The 19,137-nt window shown below is 38.1% G+C and overlaps 1 protein-coding gene across 3 annotated transcripts in view; it reads left to right on the top strand.

Annotated features, from left to right (window-relative positions):
- The window catches only part of LOC127065375 (uncharacterized), a 257,300-nt gene that overhangs the window by 94,693 nt on the left and 143,470 nt on the right, over positions 1–19,137 (top strand). For all 3 annotated transcript variants that reach the window (XM_050997629.1, XM_050997627.1, XM_050997630.1), the window contains exon 2: positions 5,315–5,408. The gene's annotated coding sequence lies outside the window, so the exon portion shown is untranslated. The remainder of the gene's footprint in view (positions 1–5,314; positions 5,409–19,137) is intronic.

Below are 19,137 nucleotides of genomic sequence, written 5' to 3'. Positions count from 1 at the left end.
CCCACTAACGAGCTCTACTCCGACACCTGGATGCAGTTTACTTTGCCGCTGTACTCGTACACCGTATAAGCGAGGAATAACGAGGGCTAACTGCTATTAGATTTGCCTCTCCCTCTCTCTCTCTCTCTCTCTCTCTCTGTCTCTCTCTCTTTCTCTCCTGTCTCTGTCTCTCCTATTTGTACCTAGTGTCGTCCACTGACCTCTTCATCGAAAAAAGAAAATATCGTAGCAACATAACTTTCTGATCGAATTCAGGGTGAATCACATTGGGTTCTAACCCAAAACGTGTTTCGATTAAATAGATATCGAGATGAAAGGAGAAATTTTGATACATTGACTAGGACATATCCAGAAGTTGAGAGAGTAACGAAGTCATATCGAGGATATACATATATGTATACATATACATATGCACATAAGTATATATATATATATACACACATATATTTATATATACACATATATACGTAATAGGCATATATATACACACATATATATATGTAATATCTCTCGCAAGGATATCTTGAAATGACGCGGGTAGATTCGAGGGTCTGGGGCTAGGATAAAGGGCATGGGCGCATTAGAATTCCGTAGACATTTCGTGCGGCGATAGAGCGCCGGTACACTCGTATTCACAGTGCGTTTTGAGGGCTGTCGCTACAATCGCGGTTAATTACTACCATATTCATGTACACGATACGCATTGCTTAGTCAAGAGAGCGAGAGCGAGAGTGAGAGAAAGAGAATGAGAGAGTAGAGAGAAAGAGAGAGAGAGAGAGAGAGAGAGAGAGAGAGAGAGAGAGAGAGAAGGCACACGATGCGCCTACTAATCCAACTCGCAGATGCGACTGTAATTCGTTAGTTGCTCAGGACACGTCTATTGAATTAACGCTGGGTTTAATTAAATCGCCAAGGCAAACAATTTCGAGAGCATGAGTTTAAAGAGAAAGAGAGAGAGAGAGAGAGGAAGCGAATGTCCCTTTTTCTCTCTCTCTCTCTCTCTTCCTTTCTATCTGTCTGTGTGTCACCGACGTAGATCAATGTCGTTGTTTCTTACGTTTATTTTTTCTTCTCTCTTTCTCTCTCTCTCTCTCTCTCTCTCATCTCTTTTCTTCTTTTTCCATTTAACAATGTCATTAAGCTCTTGAATATGCATCTCTCTGGTCCACCCTAATTTGTCCCACGTTAATACTTATTTTGAAATTATCGTTATTAGCCTTTGCCGGTGTACAATTATTATTTCACTTCGAATAAAAGTAGCCTTGGAATGCAGTGTGTATTCTCTAATTGTTTAAATCCGAATAACGCGAATCGATGGAAAGCGAGAAAAGCTTTCGCTTCAAAGCTCTACCAACTTTTTGTCTCTATAGATGTATGCATATCTATATATGTATTTGCGTGTGTACGTATACATACATATATACATACATACACGCATATATATATATACACACACTGTTTTTCTCTCTCTATCTATCTATCTATCCATCTATCCATCTATCCATCTATCCATCTATCTATTTATCTATCTATCTCTCTCACTCTTTTCCTTTGCTGATGTGTTTCAACGATATAATTCGATATACCGTTCGTCGCTTCGACGAGAAAGAGGGAAAGAGACCGAGAGTCCCGTGCGTAAAGAACAATACTGGAGTTAATTAACGAGCTCGATATAATCGGACGCTTCTTCCTATCTATGCATATGCGCGACTCTCTTGGTAGTCGATGCTTTTACGGAAGTAATTGGCTTGCCACTAATTGTAAGTGCGTTATTACTTTACCACCAATCTCTCTCTCTCTCTCTCTCTCTCTCTCTTTCTCTCTCTCTCTTCTCTTTCTCACTCACCCACTCACTCATTTTCTCTCTATCTCTCTCTCTCTTTTTCACCATCGTACCCTTCTCATATCAATTCCAAGAACTTTTTTTTCGCGTCACCATACACTGTATTATATACGCGGAACGAGACTTTCAACGATAAGCTTGTACGCGTCGATAATATTATCGTTGGAAAATAAGAGAGAAAAAAAGAATATGTATATATATATATTCTGGCGAAATTTCTAGGCAGGTGTCAATGTAACCGTTGGATAATCGATACGTAGTATCGACATTATCAAAAACGATGACAAGTTATTTTCCGGCTGACAGATTTCAAGCGAGTGTCCATTGTTTTCATCGAACGGATGCTGGTCACCGTTGCGCTTGGAGTGATCCATCGAACGTAATTCGTCAGTGTAAAAATCAATTTGTCTGTGTATGTGTATGTGTGTGCGTGTGTGTGTACATATGTCGTGTATGTACGCATATATATATATATATGTGTGTGTACATATGTAGGTACATATGTACGGACGAAAGCTTTGTATTTTACTGTATACTCTCTTCTTATATTTATACGTACATATACAGGGTGATTCAAATTTTTCTTCAACGCTAGTCGCGTATCGTTCGAATAATATCATTCAAACGAATTTATATTCGTTTTTTAATTAATATTAACGACACGATTAGATCGTTCTCATAAAATATCATATTCGTAATAAGAATGAAATTTTGCTCTCGTATATAATCTTTCAATATAATAAATCATTTTTAAGTCTCGCGTTTGTTTCTCTCTTTTTCTCTCTCTCTCTCTTATTTCTACTCGCGTAAAAAGTACTCTGGCACAGTTCGACGGGGAAAAAAGTCTGAATCGCTTTTTCTTTTTTCCCTTTTTTTTTATAGAGAAATTTCACTCTCACATGAGTAAAATAAAAATAAAAAAAAAAAAAAGAAGAAGAAGAAGAGAAAAATAAAAATAAAACAGAAAGAGGAAAAAAAAAATTGCGCGCTGTGATGTCGTTCATTTATTCGATACTTTACTACAACCTTCTGGAATAGCATTACTCTTGGCCGTCAAAGTAAATTATTTTCCCAACGTAAGGGTACTTCAGTTCAGCGAATATTCTGAAAAATGGTTCTGTCGATGCGGTAAACGCTTCTTCTTCTTCTTCTTCTTCTTCTTCTTCTCCTTCTTTTTCTTCTTTTTCTCTTTCTCCTCCTCCTACCTTTTTCCCCTCTTCCTTTCCTCCACCTTCTTCGTTTTATCGAACTATCGTTTAAACAAATCACGCTATTACTTCGGCATTAGCGATAAGAACGAGCAATTTTATCTTGTACCGAGTTACCAGACGTCCTGTCATTCATTTCGAAGAGTTTTACGATCGATTCCTCTTAACAATATATCTTCTATCGCACTACGACATAGAAATATCTATTAACTACAAAACAATAAAGAAAAGGATAGATAGAGATAGAGAGATTGAGAGAATGAGAGAATGAGAGAGAGAGAAAGAGAGAGAGAGAGAGAGAGAGAGAAAGTGTGTGTGAGAAATAAGAAGTGAGAGGTTCGACCTCGTTCACGGCTTTAACGGTGTACGCGACTGATTTTCGGCTCGGGCCAAAATCGTAAAAGTGGTCATATCGGTGCTCGTAAAACACGATCCTACATCGACGTGCGAGGGTCGAGGCCAATTAAAGTCGCCAGTTGGGAGAGAAATACTACGAGGAGATAGAAAAGAAAGGAGGGAGAGAGAGAGAGAAAGAGAGAGGATTGAACAAGGTGAAAGAATAAAAGAGGAGAATACAGACGTGTTAGTAGAGTGAACAACGAGATTGGCTGATCTTAATTACGTTGTATATCGAATAAGCTGAGCTTTCTCTTCTCTACTTTTTCTCACTTTTTATCTCCTGCTACATAAAACTTTTATCGATGAGACATTTACGTCCATCGTTCGTATCGAAACGACGTTATCCTAACGACAATAAAGGAATTACATATACGCGATTTAAAAAAAACGTTTCGACAATTTTCCCTTTGGATTCTCGTAGATACATGAGACATTCGTATAATAATCGTCGATCTTCGTCAATTATTGACTTCTTAGATCAAGAAATGTAGAAACAACACTTATCGTCGTCCACTCCGTGACATTTGATTTTCCGTTTTAAATCTCCGTTCGAGATTGCCTAAATCTCGTCTTACCTCGCAGATTCTTCACGACACTGTAAAGTTCGAGTCGTTAAACTTTTTAATAGCTCATCAAATAATACAGTTATCCTATCGTCGTATTTATCGTCGGTTAGCGCTCCTTCTCCTTCTACTTCACCTAACACGAGAGAACTTCTCGTCCGTTCTCCCCGTTGATTGGTGAAACGGTCGCATTTACCGTTGAATGATATCGTATAATTCATAATTACTGTTGGCTCTCGCCAGTAAGATCTTGGTCGATCAATCCGCGTCGTAGGTATTACGTACCTGGTTATCTATATCCATCTATACTTAAGACGTCGCCGTTGGCGTTCCGTTAACGAAGGTTTCGTATTTCCAAAAGGGTACAGATAATCATGGGATGAATTTTAAAAGAGGCTCGCTAAATACTGAAACGTTCATGTTCACATTAACTTTCAGGTTCACGTTCACGTTCACGTTCACGTTCATTTTATACGGAAAGCGTTAACCCTTCTATCTATCCGTTTCTCTATCCCCTACCCTCTTCTCCATTTTCGTCCCATTTCTATCTGAATCTCTATCTCTTTCTAAAGCCCGGGTTTATCAATTATTTCTCATTAGCGTAGTACCTCTCGAAAGCTTTAAATTTCTCAGGAAGCTTTGCTCGTGAATCTCGTAAGCTCCCCACGAGTTCCCCCGTTATACCAAATCAACGATGGGTAGGTACCTTATATACCACTTAATTAAAGGACAAACACGTTGCTCTCGCCATCAACGTAGATGAGGTTATTACGGAATGTACGGTGGAAAGGCAGCATTTCGCTCTCTTCTTCTTGTCGAACCCGAAGTACGTTGGCTGGCATCTACGAGGTAAGGAAATTCTCGTAGGAACGAGTAAAGAGAAACAGACGGAGAGAGAGTGAAAGAGAGAGTGAGAGAGAGTGAAAGAGAGAGAGAGAAGTAGCAGCAGCAACAGCAACAGCAGCAGCAACCATCGTTTTCCACGTCGCTTCTGTTTCTCTGTTAAACGATCGCGAACGTCACCGGCGAGACTGCGAAATTAGCGAGAGAATAACGAGCGAACGTGCGTCGGAAACAACTTTGACGTAGCTACCTAGAGAACGCGCTTATTCTTACCGTGAATATGCTGCTTCGGGCTTGGTAGTCGAGCTCGTAAATCGGGCTAATTCGCGTGAGAACGAACGAACGAACGAACGAACGAACGAACGAATTTTCGACTTTACGCGTTAACGGATTAATAAGAGTAATTCGACTTGATTAAGCCAACTTTTATACAATGTCCACGTATTTTCTGTTTTCAGAAGGATCCAATGAGAGGAGGAGCCATCGCCGTAAGAATTCAAAGTCAGGATAAATATGTTCTTCTGGATGACCGAATAACCATTGGATAAACACGTAAGCACGATAGATTTGATCGTTAATACGTTTGATCGTTAACCTATCTATCTATTTATCTACTTACCTAGCTAGCTACCTAGCTAGCTAGTTAGTTAGCTAGTTGGTCGATGAAAAGAGAGGGAAAAGTAGGAAGAAAGAAAAGAAAGAAAAAGGAAAAAACACGTACATACAGAGAAAGAGAGAGAGAGAGAGATCGTTCAACCGAGACTGCACTGTGTTGTTCACTTTGCATTAAGATTCAGGTTTCTGTAACGTTGCCCCGAGAAATATGAACCTTAACGCGAGACGAGTACAACGCCACAGGGTTTTATTTACGTAGAAAATTCGATGGAGAATTAATAAAGAGAGAAAAGAGAGAAACAGAGAAGGAAGAAAGAAAGGAAGGAAGGAAGGAAGGAAGGAAGGAAGGAAGGAAGAAAGGAGAAAATACTTAGTATGGTCTTGCAATGACGATAAGAACAGTCCGGAAAGGAAGAAAAAAAGAGAAAAAATAGCAACAAAAGCAAAGAAAAAAAAAATACGGCCGTCGCTACGGTGGATCGTGTAGGAAAGAGGAATACATTTGCGAGAGGGCGAACGAACAACACTGGGCCGTGTATTTTAAAGTTGCCGCCGCGGCAGTTTTAGATATACGAGGAAAAGCAAAGTCTTGAAGGGAATCTCGGTACGGTACGGTACGTCCTACGCGCGGCCCTGATATCTCAGGTCACTCACGAATTCATAGCATCTCTCTTTCTCTTTCTCCTTCTCCTTCTCATCCCTCCCCTTTCCTACACCTCACCTCACTTCATCTGCACTTGCACCTCACCTCAGCTGCACTCGCACCTCACCTCATCTCACCTTACTGTTCTTTACTTCTTCTCTCTCTCTCTCTCTCTTTCTCTCTCGCTCTCTTTTTCTCTTACAGCCTATTTGTCTTCCCTTCCTCCATTCCTTCACTCGCTCTCTTTTTCCGAGTGTAATTCGGTCGCGACAGCGCATACCGATTTAGTAATGCTCCTGAGGATTTTCCTCTTTGTGGACATGCACGAGAAAGAGAGAAAGAGAGAGAGAGAGAGTTGTCATAAATTTTCAACAACGTCGTTCTTTCCATTCGCTTCTAATGACAACCATAAGCGCCGTTATCATCGTAGGACGACTACGACTACGACTACGACTACGACTACGACTACGACTACGACTACGACGACGAATTTTCAATCTTAGCGATTTTACGTTTCCTTCCTTTTCAGTAGGAAAGCAGAGATAAGACTTAACGATTTCTGTGTATAAGCGTTATATGTACATGTATATGTATGTGGCTATGTATATATGTATGGATGATAGTGGTGGGAGAGAGAGAAAAAGAGAGAGAGAGAGAAAGAGAGACAACCGTTTCAGCGACTCTCAACGAGCGTACAGGCTCCTCTTTGCAAACATTTATTCATCTCGACGATCGCCGGTGCTCGGCTTTCTCGAAAGGGACTAGCGTATTTATAAGCACCGTAAAATTCTTTACTTACGGTACCCGCTTTGTTTCTACTGTCACAGCACGCGAATGGGTTTTAATTAAGTTCCTCAAGATGAGTTTACGAAGGGTCATGGAGAAAAAGAGACAAAGAGAGCGAGTGAGTGAGAGAGAGAGAGATAGAGAGAGAGAGAGAAAGAGAGAAATAGAAAGAGAAAGAAGTAGATAATGAAGTATACTTCGTTCACACAATAATTGCATTCTACGTGTATTTATAGTATACGAGAAAAATTTGGGTCAATATATTCTATCGGGAGAATTCGTCCCTTATTCATAACGGTGTAAAAGTAAACTTACTACATACATACATACATACATACATATATCTATGTATAAACGATCGAAAGTATTCTACTTGATTTGACTGCGATTTCGTGGAACTGCTCTACCGTGGCAATCCCCCTATAGCCGTTCAAATAGTGGTTACATGTAACAGGATGATCGCTTCTGCGACCCAGATTAAGGTCTTGTACTTTCGAGAGAGAAAGACAGAGAAAGAAAGATTGAGAAAGAGAGAGAGAGAGAGACAAAGATAGAGAAAGAGAGAAACTCGTATGTGTAATCGAAACGGAACACTAAACTCCTTTAGAAACTCACCGTATTCTTTTCTTTTCTTTCTCTTTCCTTCTTCTCTCTTTTTTTCTTTTTTCGATGATCCTAGAAACATCGATATATTCTCTCTCTTTCTCTCTCTTTACTTGGAAGAATATTCATGTTCGCTTGGATTATGTATTATGCATTATACGATCGTTTCGACAGTGTCGAGAGACGTCAGAGAGAATAAGAAGGACGCGAACCTTATAGCGGGATACACGCTTCCGGCATTTCTTTCGAGATACGCGAGCCTATCTACTACGAGCGTTGATTTTTCTCTACCTTGTTGTAATCGTACGTGCTACTTTGTGTATACTAACCGCGCGCGTGTTCCCATTCGCTAGGCGCTCTTCACAAAGCTCTACTGAGGCCAGTGAAAACGGGCTTGACGAAAAAGGGAACACGAACTTTATATACATACGTTCACATATAGTATCTATATACATATTTCTATGTATATGTATATATATGTGTATATATATATGTTTATAGAGGGATGTCCGCCCCGTTGAAGACTTAACCCTCCCTCACTCCATTCTCTCTCTCTCTCTCTCTCTCTCTTTCTTCGTCTTTTACTCTTTCACACGTTCACGGATTTGCTCTTTGACGAGACAGGAACGCGCGAGGAGTGTCAATATTGAAGAAACATAGTTGCAAAGGAGAGAAAGAGAAAGATGGAAGGTCATTTTTCGTTTGTACCGAAACGAGAGAAACGCCAAACGCCCACCTTATGCAAGTTCTTTCTGTTCCCTTTCTCTTTTTCTTTTTTTCTGTTTCTTTTTCTTTTTCTTTTTTTTTTCCTTACGCCTAACTTTTCCCGTATGGGAGTCGGTCGATCGTTCTTTCTTCCTTTCTTTCTTTCTTTCTTTCTTTCCATCCTTCTTCCTTTCTTTCTTTTTTTTCTTTCCCTTGACTTCTTTCTTTTTCATTGTAGGACCCTTTAAACGCGGAGGCGAAAATACGAAGTAGTAGGTATACGTTCGGCCTCGTTCGACATTTTTCTAGCTACCTCCGAGCGTGCTTCCCGTCAAAGACGCAATAAACCCTCTCGGCATCGGCGAGATTTTTAAGTACCACGCCGGTTGTAAAAGTGCTTCCTGGAGTGCGCTGCGTCGCACAGATGTGACCCAGTTTAAATAAAAATATAAATTCGCGTGACGTGAATATGCGTATATGCGAGAACGAAGGTACCAAAATGGCGGAGGAGGAGGAGGAAGAGGAGGAGGATAGGGGGATATCATTTTCCTTCTCTCTTACTATTTTTTTCATTTTTCTTCTTCCTCTTTCTATTTCTGTTTTATATCTTCTACTTACTTGCTTTTGTCCTCTTCTTTTATCGTTCTTTTCTTTTTCTTTTTTTGTTGCGTTTTTAATTTATCTATCTCCATCTTTGTCTCTCTTTCTCATTTCTTTTCTTTCTTTTCTGTCTCTCTCTCTCTCTGTCTATCAGTCTGTCCCTCTGTCTCTATCCCTATCTCTCTCTTTCTTTACGTTCGACTCCCAACGGCATAGACGTAGTTAGTTATGTCACATGGCTTGCATTTTAAAGAAGCAATGAGAGAAACCAACGACTAACGACGCGTATATACTCAACAGACGCAATCCTTCCTCGTCCCTCTCGCATACTCGAGCAAAAGGTTACGTTTTGTCGTTTGTGGGAAATGTGAGTATAAATACTCACCGATGGGACATTTAATGTGGCCACTTTTCGTGGTTTTTTATTTTGTTTTTTCATTTCTTTTTCTTCTCTTCTTGTTTTTTGTATTTTCGTGAAACTCGTAGCTCCGTTTATATGTATCTCTTGAAACTAAGTATGTAATTACTGCTTCAACTTTATTCTTTTCCATCATTTTTCCTTTCTTTCTTTCTTTCTTTCTTCTTTCTCTTTCTTCATTTCTTTCCTTTCTGATAAATTTCCTTCAATCATGACCATCGTCCGGTAGTAAGAGAGAGAAGTTATAATCATTCGTCGCATAAACCTTACGTGTTCTTATCTATACCTACTTGTTCGTTATTACGATTAACATCGATTTTATTTTCACGATATTAAAGAAATAAAGAAATGAAATTGAGAAAAGAGAGAGAGAAAGAGAGAAAAATGAGAACTTATTTCACAAGTAAAAGTTCTTTTTCTTTTTTATATATGGCAGGTACTACAGGTTCCTTTTTATTAGTAAGAACAATTACAGCAAAGTAGTTGATTCGATAAAACTTGCCTGGACTTATTTTTGGTGTAAAAGAGCCAGAGAGAGAAAGAGAGAGAGAGAGACGAAGAGAAAGAAAGAGACAGAAAGAAAGAAGAAAAATAGAGAAAGAGAGTCGTCTCAAACGAAAGAGTAAATAAGAAAAGAGCTCGATGATGAAATCGAATCCTCCCGCGCATTTCTACTTTGCCCTTACTGTCGTTCTTTTTTTCATTTGGTTTTATCACTCATTCGATTCCAACATCTTTTTTCCGTTAGACGTTAAAGATGATAAGAGCAAGTCGTTAGATTTCCCATAAGATTACGATTTTATCTGCACACTCTTTTTTTTTCCTTTTTTTTTTTTTGTTATTATTTTCTTCGTTAATACGATCGCAAGATATCTTCGAAGAAAAACTCTGATAAACAAATTTATTTCGTGCTAATCGCAAGAGAGTAAAACGTATGTTAAACTTCGATAGTATCGAACATCATCGATCGAATATTACCTGCTATGCCGAGTATGTAATTAATGCTTCGTTACTCGAGTATATTCGCTTTCGTTACGTAGTTATCGGAAACATAACAAAAGAGAGAGAGAGAGAGAGAGAGAGAGAGAGAGAGAGAGAGAGAGAGAGAGAGAGAGAGAGAGAGAGAGAGAGAGAGAGAGAGAGAGAGAGAGATTGTAACCTGTTCAGTTAACACGATGTCGTCTGCTGAGATGAGATTTGATTGTGAAATATAGAAATCGTTCGATCGTTTGCAAATCTCATCAATTCCATATAAATCATTATAAATCATTAATGTTTAAACGTTAACGTTATGGAATCGTTATAAATCATGAGTTCTAACGATCGTTCTGCGTTCGATCGTCGATGAATCATTAGATATTAACTAACGATTATTATTTAGATCGTAAGTGATAGTGATCGATAGATCCGATCGACGACATATTAACGTCGTCGTCCGTAGCAACACCAATTCATTATTCGCGTTGTCACGTTCCAATTATCGAGGACCGTCCATCCGTATGATTATCATCCCAATAATCCTTCTACGAATTATTGACTAACTACCGTTAAGTAGTAGTAGTAATAATAGTAATAGTGAGTAGTAAGTAGTAGTAGTAGTAGTAGTAGTAGTAGTAGTAGTAGTAGTAGTAGTAGTGGTGGTAGTAGTGGAATAGTAGGCACTGCACTTTCGCGGAAGATTCGATAACGTTTTGACGTTATGAATTGATATCGGTGTCGTGTTACTGGCACGACACCATAACATACACTATTTATAATCTAAACTATCATAATTCTCGTCCCTAACGTTAATTATCCTAGCGATTCTCGGGACTTAATTAACACTGTTATTCCATCGGTCGAAATCTTATCGATTTCTGAAAATCTCGATCAAACTAATCAAAATCGATTTTCGATTATAATAATCAACCATCGTACGCGATTCAACGTAGATCCTGAAACGTTATGCGTTTATCACGATACGCGTATACTCGAAATTACAATTTACATACACGTGGAACGATAAAATCGATCGTTCGTCTATTATAATAGATTTCATTGTTTTGGGGCCCAACAGATCGGAAGATCGATCCGGATAGATCCATCCGGTTTGGTATTGAATCGTTCCTAATTACCTTTGGTCCAATTCGTGGCTTTGGAAACGATCTCTGGGTATACGTTGCATTGTGCCAGCTCTTAAGTACGTTCTGCCAATTATGTTACCTCGATAATTACGTTATCCGTTGATTTCGATAACGCATCTCGCGTTGATTATTGATGTATTCTATATCTCCTGTCCTACTCTCCAAAAAAAAAAAAAGAAAAAAAAGAAAAGAAAGAAAGAAAAAAAGACAAAACAAGAAAAAAAAAAACTACTACTAATAATAATACTACTATTACTACTATTAATAATAAAAATAATTCAACGTGATTTTATATAAAAAAAAGGATACAAAAAGAGTGAGAAAGAGAGGATGAAAAATACGAAAAATCGGACGGACATTCGTAACAAAAATAGTTGAGCACAATCGCGAATGAAGTTCCTCAACTCGTTCGTTAACGATCACTAACGCGAAGTCGGGAAGCTGTACCATAGGGTTAGTAGGAACGAGGATGGTGGAAAAGAGAAGAGAAGAGAAGAGAAGAGAAGAGAAGAGAAGAGAAGAGAAGAGAGAAAGGAGAGGAGGGTGATCGTACCGGTACAAGTTCGATCGAAACCTCTCCAACGAAATTTCATTCCGCACGATCGCGGAATTACGACGGCGTAATCCATGAGAGATTACAAACTCGGCGAGTTTCGACTTATCCCTCTCTTGTTTTCCGATTCAAAAGCGACTACCGCGAGGATAAATTCGCGAACACGAGGAATTATCCGGTCGGCGTAATGTCCAAACAGCCGTTGCTTTTCGAAGAACTATACGATATTTTGGGGTTCGAAGCAATTTGACTCAAGTACGACATTAACTTGTCTCTATGTATAGCATATATACATATACATATGTATATATGTACATAGGATACGCGACCACGTGGAGCGCGAGCTGCGCGTTTTCTTCGAAAGATTTATCGCCCTTTAAGAACGGGCCAATTCAATTACGCCGAGCTACTACTATCTTCGGACATTCCAACTTTGCCCTTCCCTTTCTCTCTCTCTCTCTCTCTATATATATATATATCTTGTTCTCTTTCTCTCTCTTTATATATATATATATCTATCTTGCTCTCTTTCTCTTTCTCTCTCTCTATCTCTCTCTCTCTCTCTCTCTCTCTCTCTCTCTAACTCTCTCTCTCTTTCTCTATCTCTGTCCCGTTTCCCCCACCCCTCTCCTCTTCTCTCCATTCTCCCATTCGTGCACCCTCGCGAATGGGCGAAAACAAAGATTTAAGCCGGTAATGTGGGGAATCCTGTCCAAGCCGGATGGTATAATGGCATTACCAGGGAATTACAAGATAAACAGAGATTATCTCTTTTCACGGACACGGCTTTTTCTCTCTCTCTCTCTCTCTCTCTCTACTTCTCTCTTTCTCTTTCTTTCTCTCCTTTTTATTCCTCTTGATTTCTTTCTTTTACGCCATCGCTCGTTTCGTCTCTCTTTTCCCTTCTCTCACTCCTCTTTGCATTCTCTCAACCAGCTTCTGTTTCTTCTCTCCTTCCCTTTCTCAGTATCGTCGTTCCTTTCTTAACCTTCTTTTGCGATCCAACAGAAGCATCCTTGGATTCCTTTCCTCTTGTCTCTCCTCCCATCCCTCTCCTTTCCATCCCTTCTTTCTTGAAAATCCTACTAGAGTTTCTCTCTCTCTCTCTCTCTCTCTCTCCCTCTCCCTCTCCCTCTTTCACTCTCTTTCTTTCTCCTTCTTTCTCTTTCTTTTCCTCCTCGGTACGATGTAAATGGGGTTTGATATTCGTTACGAAGAAATTGTCTTAACGATAATCCACGATAACGAAACGGAAAACGTTTTCCCGCGACCGATTGTTCGATTTTTTTTTTCTTCTTTTTCCTTTCCTCTTTTCTTCCTTTTTTTCATTTCGTTGTCCTTTTTTCCTCCCCGTATTCTTTTCTTCCTACGGATATGCAATTTCGAGGGATTCTTGCGTTGTGCTTTATTTTTTCGTTTTCTTTCTTTTCTCCTTATGGATCTTTCTTTTCTTTCTTTTTTTATCTCTTTCTCTCTGTCTCTCTCTCTCTCTCTCTCTCTCTCTCTCTCTCTCAAACGAAGGAACGAATTTTCATCCCTTTCTTTTTCACTTACCATCTCGTTAAATTCCTTAGGTACGATAAGATGCGAAAGTTGGAATACTTTTATTCGCTTATTTGTGAAGATTTTAGAAGATGTAAACCAACGAAAATGGTTATACGACTTGCATCTCTTCGCGTGTATCTATCTACGAATGTGTATATATGTAGTACATGTGTATATATATGGTGGTTAGAAAATTTGTGTCATTAAAACGAAACGTTTTGCAGCATGATTAGATTAAGTTTTTCCAGTTTAACCAGAATGTAATATTTGAAGTATACCTACGTCCTATCACGAGATTCTCGGAAATTTTGAAAAACTAGATTGGTACGAGGAAAGTTTCGATTACGAGTTCAAACAAGTTTCCTTCGGGTAAATTCACTTTAATTAGAAGAAAGTCTTTAATATAATTAACGGACGTGAAACAAACACGAAAGGACTGTAAACGCGTTACGTTTTCCGTACCGGCTTTCGTTCCACGTAAAAGATACACGTACTGGAAAGTCCATTCATATTTCATCCAGAACCGAGTGGAAGCGTAGTGTCTGTTTGTCTCTCTCTGTGTGTGTCTATTCGTGTGTGGTGTGTGTATGTACGTGTGTCTGTGTAACTAAGTAAGTATGTAAGTACAGATCTGAGAGAACGATTCTTCTCGCGATAAAAATTATCTTTTCTTTTTCGACGAATCGTCCGACATCTCCGACGACTTACATATATTTGTACGAAAACAATAAAACATCGATTCGTCGCGACGTTTTACCCTTATCACGGATACTCGTAAATAATCCCGAGATAACGCGACCCGACAGATTTCTACCGTCGAATATTTTTCAATCAGAGAAAAAAAGAAAAAGATATGATTTATCGTTAAATAAAATATCTCTTGATTAATGACCAACACGACGATTTCTTTCTCTAACGCGATTGAATTTGAATTAGAAATTGAGTTTTGTGATTTTTCTTTTTTTTTTTTTCTTCTTCATTTCTTTTTTTATTTTGTATTTTTCTTTTTATGATTAAGAACGCGCGTTCTCTTTTATAATATTGATCTGTATTAATTTTATCGTATCAGGTCTTATCATCTTTCTCACTAATTCTCTCTCTCTCTCTCTCTCTCTCTCTCTCTCTCTCTCTCTCTCTCTCTCTCTCTCTCTCTCTCTCTCTTTCTCTCGCGATCTAAGAGGATTCCGTATAAAATAAGGGGAGTTGCAAATTACCATTACTCACATGTAAAGACTATCTCATAATTAATAGGAATATTCAAGAATGTGATACTATTAAATACTTAACAAGATCGTATATATTCATAGGATAAAATATTAGGAAAAATAATGTTTAGTTACTTAATTATTTATGATATTAAATAGCTATGCAAAGATTTAAAAAGGACATTATTACAGAAGTAATTCGCACAAGATGTGAGGATGCATATCGTCCGTATGTAAAGGCAACAAAAAAGTCATCGAATGAAAGAAATTAATCGATCCGTTTTAGCAGTGAGAAAAATTACAAAATATATGAAAGTAAGCGTATTATTGGTTTATAAACAATTAAAATAATAAGTAATTACAAATTCGAGCTTTCTAACAATTTTCAACGGGTATTACCTTCGATAGGATATTACCATAAATTATTCGTTATAGAAAAATCAAAAATAAAACAAGAGAAATAGACGAGAGTCTATTGTGATCTCGCATAAGAAACAAAATAGATTTTTTCAATTTAATTGATATATCTCGTACGAAAAGTACAATGATTACATGGAGCAATCAAGAAACGAAAAGAGCAACTGTCTCGACGTCATAACTTCTCACCCTTAAGCTTCGATAAATTTTCTCCCTTTTTCCATATCATATTAGATATGAAATATTTATATTGGACTTTCTTTTTTTTTCCCTCAAATATTCTAGGATTAATTAACGTGCCAAGAGGCCGAGTTATGCCGTTCAATTATCATGCCAGACGTGTTTGGTTGATCTATGTGTGTATAGACGGGGAGGGGAGGGAAGGGAAAGGGTTATCATGGTACATGTATATACCAACAGACGGACAATATAATAGTAGATACGTATATACATATATAACAAATGCGTAATTAACACGAACGTAATATTATTGGAGTCTTAGGATTTCTCAGAATACACATTATTCTTAATAAAATTTGATAAATATTAAACATAATAGGCATACTAGAACGAAAAGTATAAACAAGCGTATTATATTCTAGTTGATATCATTGACTACGGTCTATGTAAACATCGTGCGAATATATACCTTGTATATACGCGATGTAAACACAAGGTCATAACAACCAAACAAAATACAGATTGTCGAGTCTAAAGGTTTCCCAAAGTCATTTTACTTATCAGTCTAGTTTCACCTAGCTAACGGCGAGGACGCATTCTATCTACGCAGGAACAGAAGATGTAATATTAATTTATATTTATTCGATATTTGCCGTACGTATATACTTACTTATATTTTAAATAATAATATATTAGTTAAATTTTATATATATATATATGTGTGTGTGTGTATATACATATATAAAACATTATTATAATACATTATTATTTTATATCTCTTATATAAACGTATACCGTGCTCTTTGTCTTTTTCTTTTTGAATAGATACACGTATCATATTTACCGATATCTCACAATTCTCTTTTATGTTATCACGTATCTTTCGAAGGTACGATTTCATTGAAAACGTTTAATGCGCATATTGAATTAGTTTAATACAGATAAATCGATACTACCGTACGACAAATTCTTTTTCTTCTTCTTTTTTCTTTTATTTTTCATTCTAGATAACACCGATCATAATTAATTCTCGATAACGAAATATTTATTATAGCATGTAAGAAAAATATTAATACGATCGTCGTATTAATTATAAATTATATATAGCAAACATTAATCGTCTCACGTAAAGCGTCAATAAATATTATCGTCGAGAAACGATACGATGCGAAGCTTACAAATATATAGCGTACATAAAATATCGTATTTGCGAACCTGCGAATCGGCGAATTCGAAGTTGGAGTTACAAGACTACAAAGGATTAACATAGAAATCTTTTCGAACATATTGGAACCGATAAAATCGAATGGCGATCATCAATGAGAAGCAACGTTGTAATAGTGAGTGAGTAGTCCGTTTAAATCGTCCACACGCGGTTGCTAGTGAAATTTACGATCGTCTCGATAAGAAAACACATGAAGGAGTAACGAAATTGTAGGGTAACTCGAAGGCGTGAATTCATCGAATACCAAAGGCGAGTTCTTCCACGATTTCTTTTTCTTTCTCTCTTTTTCTTTCTTCCTTCCTTTCTTTCTTTCTTTCTTTCTTTCTTTCTTTTTCTCGTTCGTTCACTCACAACGTTCTCTTTCGCCGTGCGACGGAGCGACGGCACTTTGCAACGAGCAAAACGAGATAAAAGAAGTTGCCGAGCATGGCACAGGTATTTTCAATCGATACAACGGCCTCCTCCTTTCTAACCTTTCCTCATGGCCCCTTCGTGGCTCGTATTGCCTCGGTCCTTACGCCTTTCGATCACTATGGCACGTTTGTCGAAGCGAATTACATTGTTATCTTCCTTTATTTCTTTCCTTTTACCTTTTGTCTGTCTCTCTCTTTCTCTCTCTCTTTCTCTTTTTCTATTCCTTTATTTCTCTATTTCTCTCTTTTTCTCTCTTTCTTACTCTCAATTTCTCTATTTCTCTTTCCGCCATTCTTCCCTCTATATAGTTTCATATACTTTTTTCGTAAGACTCGGTTCTGTTACTTGAGACGTTATTGTTACGACAAGTATTACCCAACAACTATGTTATGTTTCATTAATAATAGAAGAATGAGAGAGAATGAGAAAAATAGAGAAAATATGGACGAGTAAAGCGAAGCCAGTTAAAATTTCTCAATAAGATTTCCTTGCGAAGGAGAAATACATTACATTATAATTTCTCTTTCTTCCCTCTCCACTCTCTCTCTCTCTCTCTCTCTCTCTCTCTCTCTCTCTCTCTCTCTCTCTTTCTCTTTCTTTCTCTCTTTTCTCAATTATTCTTTAATAGATACAAACAGAAACTTTTCGATATAACGATCGGTATAACGATTTAAATAGAAAACGATAACTCTAGTCCTTTCTTGATCTACATTATCGAAATATTTCCCAAGGTTCCTCCATTCAACGACAATTTCCATTTATTCCGAATCTATTACTACTTAGAAGGAACAAGTTGTCGAGTTAGAAGAGACACACATACACAGAGAAAGAGAGAGAGAGAGAGAGAGGAAAATTAATTCACGAGCGTGTCGTCGTAATACGGATGAGTTCGAACATCGTTCATACATCAATTAAGTTATCGCTCTCTACGGGGTGGTAGTAAGTAATATCGGCGTGACCGAACGTGGCTGCTTTTCCGATGGATTCCCTAACGTTGGCCCTTCAAGGATCTTCTCCTAGCTTTCCCACATCTCTCTCTCTCTCTCTCTCTCTCTCTCTCTCTCTCTCTCTCTCTCTCTCTCTCTTCCTACGGGAAGAGAAGTCAGCCGGCGCTATTAAGACGCGGGTACTCTGCCACCTCGAACATCCAAACCCCACCTCCGAAGCACTTTCTTCTCTACTCTAAGCATCTCTCTTTCTCTCACTCTCACTCTTACTCTTTCATTCGCTCACTCTTTCCCTCACTCATTCACTCACTCACTTACTCACTCACTCACTCACTAGCTTCCTCCATCCAAACGTCGATCGATCGATCTTCATCCAGCCACGCTGCTCGACAAGTCGACACTTTGGCGATGCTCACCCTTCGGCACCTCTCGAGAGTCTCGTCTCCTCCGGTTTCTCCTCCCCCTCTTTCCACCCACCCTCTTTCCCTCCCGTTGCCATCCTCGTAGGCCATCTCAAGTCAACGATCCGGTCGAAGTCGAAGACTTTACAGAGCGGCTTTTAAGGAAGAAACCCCTCGATATTATTGTCTCGCTTGTCTTTTTCTATCGAGTAGAACCACTACCATCACCATCACTACCACCATTACATCGCCGCCACCACTCTAGTTTCCTCTTTCATTCTTTACTATCCTTAATATACGATTCCCGGGAATTCGCGTTTCCATGTTTGTTACCATCGATTCGATTCATTCGTTTCATTCATTTCAACGAATAAAGATGGAATAGTATAGAGTTTCCGATGTACACAGTTACAATTCAATTATTAATAAGGGAATTAATTCTTTCCTTGTACTCGTATATATATATATATATATGTATAATACCTATTTTATTTCGCAGAAATTCAATAATGATCTATCGAAAGAATAAATATTATTTAATTTGGAAATGACTCATTTCTTGTTTGCGTTGTATCGCTCTCGTTATACGTATTATTAACATTATTATATTATTCACATTACAATCGTATTATTCACGTCGAACATTTATTATAGAACGATATTGTTTACATTTGAATGTAAAATATATAATACATACATACGCAATTATAAAAGATTGAAATTTGAAAGAGCATATCTCTGACATTTAGATGTCCTTCGTACCGAAAACAAAACCTCTCTCTCTCTTTCTCTTTTCCTACGAAACAACGAGTCAATACAAACTGGTAACATTACTATGGCCGATCTATTGTAAACACACGTGTCTCTTGGACCTGTACGAATAATCTGTTACGACTTGTAC

This window comes from Vespula vulgaris, chromosome 7 (genome assembly GCF_905475345.1).
Source record: "Vespula vulgaris chromosome 7, iyVesVulg1.1, whole genome shotgun sequence".
NCBI classification, from domain to species: Eukaryota; Metazoa; Arthropoda; class Insecta; order Hymenoptera; family Vespidae; genus Vespula; species Vespula vulgaris.
This window is presented reverse-complemented; position numbering and strand designations above follow the sequence as displayed.